We start from the raw sequence: 9,527 nt of genomic DNA, 5'->3' as shown, positions 1-9,527 counted from the left end.
TGTAATCCCAGCACTTTCAACAGAGGCCCAGGAGGATCACATGAGGTCAGGAGCTCAAGACCAGCCTGGCCAACATGGTAAAATCACACCTCTGAAAATACAAAAATTAGCCAGGCATGGTGGTGTGCACCTGTAGTCCCAGCTACAGCGAGGGTGGAGAATCACTTGGACCCCAAAAGTGGAGGTTGCAGTTTGCTGAGATCATGCCACTACACTCCAGCCTGGGTGACAGTGACTATCTCAAAAAAACAAAACTTAAAGAGATCTTTCCAATGATACACACACACACACACACACACACACACACACCCAGCCCCATTTCTCTCCACCCAGCCCAGTTCACAGACAATTACTAGTGGAAAGGGGACTTAAAGAAGTTTCCCATTTTCTGTGCGGGTTACTGGGCTTTTTAGTAGGCCACTCACCCACTACCTTCACACCAATCCCCCAAGTCCCTACCCTACTTGAAGATGATGCTGTAATTAAGGGAGCTGTGTATTTGTAGACCACAGATTTAACAGGAACAAGCCCACAGAACACCCATCTTTTTTCCCAATCTACTTAGATTTGTTTATACACCAAAGAACCACAATAATTTAGAGCTTCTCCATTTTTATTACATAAAATTGTTAAGTTTTCAACAGTAGGGCTTCTCAAAAACACCAGCTGCATGGTATTACCTGAAAAAGACAAGGCAGTTACATTAAGTTCTCATGTAAATATGAATATACAATCAAGCTTCTGACAAATTATACATCAAGGATGTATATAGTTCAAAGATACTGTGCTGTTGTTACCTCCCACCTCCTCAAAACTCCAAGAACTAGCACCTGCAGAGAAATGGAGAAATACGGAGTCCTGAAGACAGATTAGTAGTCAAAGCAAAGATGCCGCAGGGATTTGAACCCCGTCCTGGAAACCAGAAGTGCCAACCACCAGCATCTTTTGCTTTTTTTTTTTAAAGCTAGAAAAAGGCCAAAAAGCAAAACCTGAGAAAACAAAACGTGTTGTTTTCTCAGGAAAAGAAAAACCTTCATGACCCTACTGAAGAGCACTGGAGATCAGGTTCCGCTAAGATGCTAGCTTGGCCAAGTCTGTTATGTTCACCTGAAAGAGTCTTAGCAGAGAATTTTTGCATTCCCACCCAACAGCCCTCTCAGCCACTCAAATACCTATCTTCTCCAGTCTACAAGTTACATGTTCCCACCCAGCATTACAGTTCTTGATGTTATTTCTCCACTTACAGGTTTAAGTTGGTTTTAGTCACTGGACAGGTGTTATATAGACCTACTTAGCTGTGGTTTTAATATCCTTCTGTTAACAATTTGCAGGCAAATTAATGGCCTTTTCTAATAAAGTGCAACCCACCAAAGACCTCGGCACCATTGTTACCTTGAAACCGATTATGGATCATGCTCACAAGGATCCAAGCTACCGGCTGCATCGAGGTGAGGGGTGAAGGGTCTGTGCTAGATCAAAAGGCACAGGTGGCGATGTGGCAGAGAAGTTGCTTGTGGGGAGACCTTGCTTTTAACAGGCTTCTGGAAAAGCTAGGGAAAACTGGTTGCCCGCTTTCCCCCTTTCCCTCCCCTTCAAGCACCGCTTGAGATTTGGGCTTTATTAGGAGCTGCTATAAAAACAGCTTGCTTAAATGTTAAGAGAAGCCCAGGGGTACTTCAAGCATTCTTTTGGATGCTTCACTCCAGAAAGAGTTGAGGCAAGACCTCATTACTAATAAAAATCAGGTGAGGCTGACACCACTTTTCTTGACCTTAGGATAATAGCGCTTTGTTGTCTCTCTTGCCACAGGAAGGCTCCATGGTTGTCCTACTTTAAGCCTTCGGTGCCTTTAGTGAGGGGTACCTGAAAAATCTTAAAAAAAAAGGCTTAGCGCCCACCTCACCCCTCCACCCCCACGACAACACAGCTTGCTCACATGCCAATTCCTCCAGCATAAAGCTGAATTCTATTCAATACTATTGTCCCAAAACTGATCTGACTTTGTATGTAAATACAGAAAAAGCTTGTTCACCTGTTGTCCTCATTTTGTCCACTGGTGAATTCACAACTGGAAGCTCCTTCTATAGTCTGAAGAATACCATCTGAAAGAACTAGTGGTTCCCAATCCCCACATTTAAAATGGAATGTTTGGTTTATTTAAAGTAAATAGACTATTTTTTCTTACTGGGTCTGGCTTCTCTGGCCCTTCGCATAGGTTATGTTTGCTGTTCTGAGTGTTCCTGCATGTAAGAATTAAGACCAAGGGAGGGGAGAGAGAAACCCACACAAAAACAATGCACTAAAGATCACTGAACTGTTAAACATTTCCACTTGCCAGTTAAATTTCTTGAAGACTGTTGCTTGTTTGGAATTTGTTTCTTGTCACTGATTTTAAGGTTGCATCTGGAAAAGACTAAAGGCTTCAGTCCCCACCCCCCACCACCAGAAATGAACAAAAAGCATTTTACCTAAAAATGCACGGCAAAATGTACTTAGCTTCAATCACAAACACGACTGCTTAAAACTGCAGAAATTTCCTCAACACTCAGCCTTTATCACTCAGCTGGATTTTTTCCTTCAACAATCACTACTCCAAGCATTGGGGAACACAACTTTTAATCATACTCCAGTCGTTTCACAATGCATTCTAATAGCAGCGGGATCAGAACAGTACTGCATTATTACTTGCCAACAGAACAGACAGACCTGAAGTCAAGACAACTGCATTCTCTGTGAAGTCTGTAAAAAAAAAAGCTAAAACAAGTAAGCCCCACCCGCTCCTCCCATCCCTCCAAATTCCAGGAAAAAAATTTTGAGTATGCTGATAAACTCACTGCAAGGTCTCATACACTCACTAGGAGAACAGAAGGAAGAGCCAAGCACTCATATGCAATTCAAAATCCTGAACAGCTTCATGAAGGATGAAATGCCTCTGCAAAGGAAAATTCTTTAAAAACCCACAGGTCCCCCACAATGCCTACATAAGGTCAATAGTGTAAAACATTGCCTACCACTCTAAGATTGTAAGCATTTAAAGTTAACATGCAAACTTTGGAAATGTGAAAAAGTACTTTATTAACTCTAGTCACTGTCAATTTATAGACCCTTGACTTTCTGGAAATAAAATGTGTAATTACCTTTTACTCTGATCATTATCTCCCACCTGTCTAAGAGGTTATTTATTCCTTATTTAGAGGGCCTCTATTGCCATGTGCCTGGAATTATTATATGCTCATCACTTTATGAAGAATAAAATTTGTCTTTCCTGCCTTAAGAAAGTTACATTCGTTCTTCCGCTCAAATCCTGATCTCGTCCATTAAAGAGTGTTCGCAGACAAAGTTTCTGAAAGATTAGAGAAGAATCCCCCCCAAGATTGCCCCAACACTAAACTACAAACAGTATTTTATTTAAATAAGGAGACAGCTTTCTAAAAGTATACATTCTCTAACAATAATAGTTTATTAGTTTGAATGATTTAATGGTTTTCTACACAATTTACATCACAACACAACATGTAAATTTTAGCAAGAAAACATCTGATTCCAACAGCACATCATGCTATTCCTTTCATAGTCTTCAGAGATTCAATGCGAAACAAATTTCTGTAATTTTGCATAAGGCACTAATCACGTCAGAGGCTTTTAAGAAATTAAAGATGCAAATGCCTCTGAGTGAAGTGTACTATCCCATCACGGAAGCCCACAGGAACAAGTCCTATATAATTTTAAAGAGGCTCGATGGGAACATTTCTCAATCCTGAAATCCCCTAGGGAAGGGGTCAGGAAAAAGTGCCATGGTTGATATTTAAGAACTCCACAGCTCCTAAAAATAAGCACTTATCCCTAACATGCAATACTGCAGATGCAAGTTAAACTTATCTGTTAACAGCTGCTTGCTGTTTTCTGCTCCCAGATGAAATGAAGCAACTCTTCTGATAACGAAGAGATACCTGTCTGAGGCAAACGAAAGATTGGCACACAGCACAGCCTCCTCAATCCACTTGATCCCAACTCATCTCTCATTTATTTCGGCTTCTTTCATTCCAGGATTAATGTAGTGTAAGATTTTCATTTCATTTCGCTTTTATTCTGCTTTTGTAAAAGCAGTATTTTGAGATGGACATTGGCTCTTCATTGTATTTCTCATCAATTCATTATTTTTGTGGTTATAGCTTGACAAGCACTTAGCTTTAAAATGGTAGATTTCCGTAACTTTAAATTGGTAGCTTTCATTTGCTTAAATTTTTTTTTTGGCATACGCAGATAATGTTCTCATCGGTAGTAAAGAATCTGAGGGTTATGCTTATTCCCCAGTGGAGGTATGACATATAATCTTTTCTGCCTTTACTTATCATTCACCAAGGAGCTGTTCTCTCTGCATCTAGGCCATCATACTGCCAGGCTGGTTATGACTCAGAAGATGTTATCTGAAAAAAGTCTACAGAAAAAAAAAAGTTTCCCCTCCCTCATCAACAAAAGCCCACCCTCTAAGAGACATTCAAGCTGAACTATCACAATTCTTAATTACGATTTACAAACATAAATTTAAAATCACAATTTACAGAATTTTTGAAGCATACCTTAACATCTTGTTTTGCAGCTGAACAACGGAAAAATATTTCTCCTACGCTAAAAAAAACTTGCTTACACACAACTGAAAATAGAATCTTACTTGATAATACAAAAGCTACCATCAGAAGAAATCCCTTCAGGATCATTAAGCCACTTCCTTTGCTCTGAAGTTTCTATAGTAGTTTTAAGTTATTATTAAACCACCTGAAAAAAATTCCAAAAGAGAACCACACACTACCATATCCAAACAACTTTAGCATTTCCCATAATTGTAGCTAATGTCAGCCCAGTGCTTCAGACCAACCCCCATTTCAATACTTTCCTTCCCCAAGCTCTATACTTTGAGGGAAAACAGATACAGTATCAAATTATGATACTTTCCTTGCCCAAATTAATGCACTGGTACACCCAGTGGCTCCTATTTAACTTCCCCCAGCTTCCCAATTCAAAAATTAGGGGAAACAAACTAAAGGATTGGGAGTTACTTGCCAACTTGGAAGTTGAGATTTCTTTACCTTTTCCATTCTAAGACTAAGTTCTCTGGCATGAGTTTATCTGCAATCATAAACTAAACAATTACCTAAACCCACCCCCCCAATCCCAACCATAACAGGCCACTGCCAACTAATTGCCAGTATTTGCCCCTCCCCTTTAATAAAACTTTTAAGAAGTCACATTATTTGAAAACTTAACTTCAACATTTGGCCTACTCAAGCTCTTCTGAAGTTCTCCTGAGATGACTGAATATGAACCAAAGCTGCACTGTGCTGTATTTTTCAGCTTCAACTGGGAATACTCTTCCAAGGATAAAAGCAGCTCCAGTCCCTGAAGGTGTTCGTGCCAACAGTACAGCGGTACACTCCTTCTCTAACCCAGTTTGTCAATAGTACTATAGCATCTGCGGAAAATCTTAGAAAAAAACATTTTCTCCCCCACCCTCTCTCTTCCCTGTTAAGACCATCCCAAAATACTTCAAGTAAAAAGTAACAAGTTTAAAGGGTTAAGCACTTTTAAAGTCTTATTAAGGAGGGAGGGGGGAAAAAAGAGTAACTACCAGCCATTTCTCCAATAGACTTCTCCTCCACAGACCTTAACGTGAGAACTGCTCTAGTTTCTATAAACGGTAAACCTGTGTGGTGTTCTGATTATCCTGATACTGGATTTTCTTGTTTTCTGTAACACCTTGAGTCATTTGCCTTTAGGATTTTAGTCAGACCTATGGGGAAAAGAACTCAAAACATATTTTGCCCCCACCCCACAAAAAAAATACTTAAAATTCCCCCCCTCAGTTACACACCAAACTCCACATTTCTATTAGAAAACTAATTTAGGATGAGGAAGTAAAAACAGGTCATCTATTCACAAAACTGAAATACTTCATTACCCCAACTAAACATACAAACTGCTTACAGATTTGCTGAGATTTTGTCTCAATTTTGGCTCTATCAAATTCATTTGGTTTTCAAATTGGTATATTAAAAAAAAAAAAAAAAAAAACACAAACTTGCCATCTACTATTCCTCCAGGACTTGGCAGTCTGCCCTCAAAAGCTTCAGACAAGAGTCATGAGTATAAGCCTGAAAAAGAGAAACCTACAACACCCGGAAATCGGCCTACATCCCCATATAAATCCCTTTACAACTCAGTACGAAACTCCCCCGGTACATTAGAAAAGTAAATAAAAGGTTACCATACTCAAGTTCCAGAAAAACAACATATTGCCGACCTCACGGATTTTTACCAACCACTCGCTTTCCCTGTGGCCTTGGCACACTGGCATGCTGGTCTAGGATCCTCTATCTACGCACAACGCCCGCTCGCCTCCTCCGTGTGGTTGCCAAGCCAAGCCGCCTGCTAGCTTCATCACCAAATCGCACTCGCTCCTTCCTGGAATCCTTTTTCCTAGCTTCACCACCAAATCGTTAGCGCTCCTTCCTTCTTCCTAGCTTCCTTCACCAAATCGCACTGGCTCCTGGACTCTTTTCCTATCTTCACCACGAACTGCTGCTTGCTCCTCAGTCCTAGCTTCACCAAACACTGGTTCCTGGAATCCTGTCTGCTGCTGTCTTCCTAGATTCACTGAATCCACTTCTGTGTAGCACCTGGGTCAGCTGCCAATTAATGCTAGTCCTCAGGATTTAAAATATCATCTTAGCTCAAAGTCCAATGCAAAAATATTAAGTTGGTAATTACTCTTGATCTTGATTTCCGTTACGAAAGTCCTTCAAATTTTTCAAACTAAGCTACTGTATTTAAGGCCTTCCAAATTCTTCTAACTCTTCCAAAAGCCTTCTGCCTTAGTTTTTAAAAATTACTCCAGTCCTTTTAGCAGCTTTTTGATGTGATTTTTAACCGACTTCCCCCTTCTAGCTTCAAATATTCTTCTAAATTGGTTCTGGTCTACATAACGTAAAGACCCTCATCTTCTCAAGCTTTACCTTCTAACTTCTGCACCACCAGAATTTAAATTGATAGGCTTTTAAAATAAATTACCAATAATTTCCTCATTTTTTCAGTGCTATTTTATCCAATTTTTGGCTTTGTATTTTTCTATCTTCTATACCTCTCCAATACTTGTCTTAGCTTGTTTTTCGTTTTCTATCTGAAACTCTTGACAATATTTTCATTTTCTATCTTGTTTCTATCTTCCGGTTTTCTTCTAAGTTTGTACATTTTGCCCTTAGTTGCTTTTGTTTCCTAGCTTGTCTAATTTTTTTCTTCTGCTTCCTACTTTTCAGGCTTAAATTTATCTTTTGTCTTCTAAAGGTATGTTTTTATCTTCTAATTTCCCTATCTTCTCTATTCTTTTCTTCGCCTTCCTGTACTTCTGTCTTCGTTTTCCACTTCAAACTTCTAATCTTCTCCAGATTGTTTCATCCTACCACTCCCAATTAATCTTTCCTATTTTTCGTCTGCGTTTAGCAAACGCGTTAAGATTAACTGGGCTTTAAATGACGCAACTCTCCCTGCGTCATGGAGTTCAAGGTCTTTTAATCACCTTCGATTTAATCTCATTTTAAATGATCGCCTTCAAATTATTTTAATCACCTACAACTTTTTAAACAACGTTTAAGCTCTGTTTAAATCACCTTCATTTTAATCTAAAAGCACTGCCCTTCTACTGGCATTAATTCAGGGCTCTGGTGTCCCTTCTCTCAATTTTCTTTTAAATCCATTTTTTACTTCTTGAAGAAGCTTCATCTCAACCTCCGTCATGTTTTAGAAATCTTTTTTCCTTTTCCTTCCTCACGCTACACTTTTAACTCTTCATATTTTCTCTTAAAATCTTAACTTATTCAAATTACGTTAAGAACCTAATGCTAAGCAAAATCTTAGTAAGCTACTGACTACATTTCTTAAGCAGTTGTATTAATCTGTCTTTCAAAGAGAGAAAACTTATCTGCGGGTTCCTCAAGCTGCGCCTGCCACTTCAGCAGAAACCCCTGCGCTGGCTGCCTCAATGCCTGCCGCAAAGCACGGGCGAGGCCTATTTATTGACGGAGGACAGCTCGCATCACCGGAATTCGATCACCTTCCGCCGCCTTTGTGAGGGAGGCAAAAAATAGTTCTTCGGTTAAAAATAGGTTTTAGTTTTACAAGACTTTTCTAGATTTTTTCATAACAGCTTATGGAACTTGAGTGCAAACTGCACATTCAGAAATATTTAAATTAATAGCATGTGGAAAGATTTGAGCTGAAAACTTCAGACAAAAGAAACGTGGAAATCACATTTTAAACGGGTCATCAAACACTTCACAAAATCCCCGGAACTTTTAAAATACCTCTTAAAGCGCTTTTTGTGTTCTCTTGAGAGACAGGAGGAATAGTTTACTACCCTTTGAAGGAAGGTAAAGGTGTGATAGCTCAGGGCTTTACTTTCCATTACACAACTGAGCCCCAGCCTTGGAGGGACGGTTGAGAAGTGGCAAAATGGCGGACTTTCTCCCCCAACTGCCTGCAGTCCTGCGACTTGCTCCAGACAGCCACACGTTTTGCTTGCTCTTTTATTCGAGAAATCCGAGCAGCACAGGCTATCTTCTTGGGAAGTCTTAGAAACGTGAAAACCCACTTTTGGAAACCGCCTCAATCCCACACCACAGAGCTGCTCCCCGCCTGAGCCCCGGGATCCGCCGGCTGCCAGTGGCCCACTCTGATCTGCGGCCCCGAGGTGCCGCCAGACCCCCACGGCCCGCACGGAAATTTTTCTACCGTTTTTCAGCTTCCAGGCTCTCCTGAAAGTGCTCACAAGGCAAATCGCCACGGAAAGCAAGTTCAAGTGGCCTTTTAAAGTTGCTCAACTAAGCGAACGGCTTTGTCTCCGAAGACACAGGGACCTTGGGCAGACAGTCAGGGACACGCCCTGGAGTGTTTACACTGCTCTGGGGCTGCTTTGCTAGGGTCTTTGTTTTACAGATTCTGTCTTATGCCTGGTTAGGTCCGAGCTTCAGACTTCCTGAACCGGAGTAGGAAAAAAAATAAACCTTTCCTCCAAACCCCAAGACCAAACTGCACGGTTTGAGTGGTTTTATCTAAATACCACCACCTGGCATGGCCAACCTAAAAGGACGACTAACGTAACAGTACAGCCCGTCGCTGCGTCCCAAGGACGCAGGGAAACGGGGACTCCGGGAGGCAGCAGAGAGGACCTGCCTACAGGCGGGGTGAGGCTTCCCGGCGCCCGGCTTCCGCGTTGCTAAAATGGCGTGGCGCCTAAGGGTGCAGGTGAGAGACCAGTACAGGACCCCAATGCTTTACAGAAGCCTCGGGCTGCGGCCGCGGAGGAGAAAGCGGGGGCAGGGAGCGACCCGGCGGCCTGCAGGGCTGCGGAAGGGACAAAGGCCGGAGGAGGGGCAAAGGCCGGGGGAGGGGCAAAGACCGGGGGAGGGGCGGCTCGCGAGCGCCGCGCAGGGATACGCGAGGGCCGTGAGCCGCCCTCCCTTTGTGAGGCGCTGGCT

The 9,527-nt window shown here is 41.6% G+C and overlaps 1 long non-coding RNA gene across 2 annotated transcripts; it reads right to left on the bottom strand.

Moving 5' to 3' along the window:
• Window positions 1–595: 595 nt before the first annotated feature.
• LOC105528442 lies at window positions 596–8,469 on the bottom strand. 2 transcript variants are annotated; one of them, XR_001004355.1, is made up of 3 exons: window positions 3,270–8,469; window positions 2,856–2,932; window positions 596–2,739 (listed from the first exon to the last, which is right to left on the bottom strand). It is a non-coding gene; the product is annotated as an uncharacterized LOC105528442 (long non-coding RNA). The 2 variants fall into 2 exon arrangements; XR_001004354.1 differs by having other exon boundaries at window positions 2,856–8,469.
• Window positions 8,470–9,527: the final 1,058 nt, after the last annotated feature.

Source organism: Mandrillus leucophaeus, unplaced genomic scaffold (assembly GCF_000951045.1).
Source record: "Mandrillus leucophaeus isolate KB7577 unplaced genomic scaffold, Mleu.le_1.0 Scaffold718, whole genome shotgun sequence".
Lineage (NCBI taxonomy): Eukaryota > Metazoa > Chordata > Mammalia > Primates > Cercopithecidae > Mandrillus > Mandrillus leucophaeus.
Note: the sequence above shows the minus strand (reverse complement) of the source record. Positions and strands in the feature narration are given on the sequence as shown.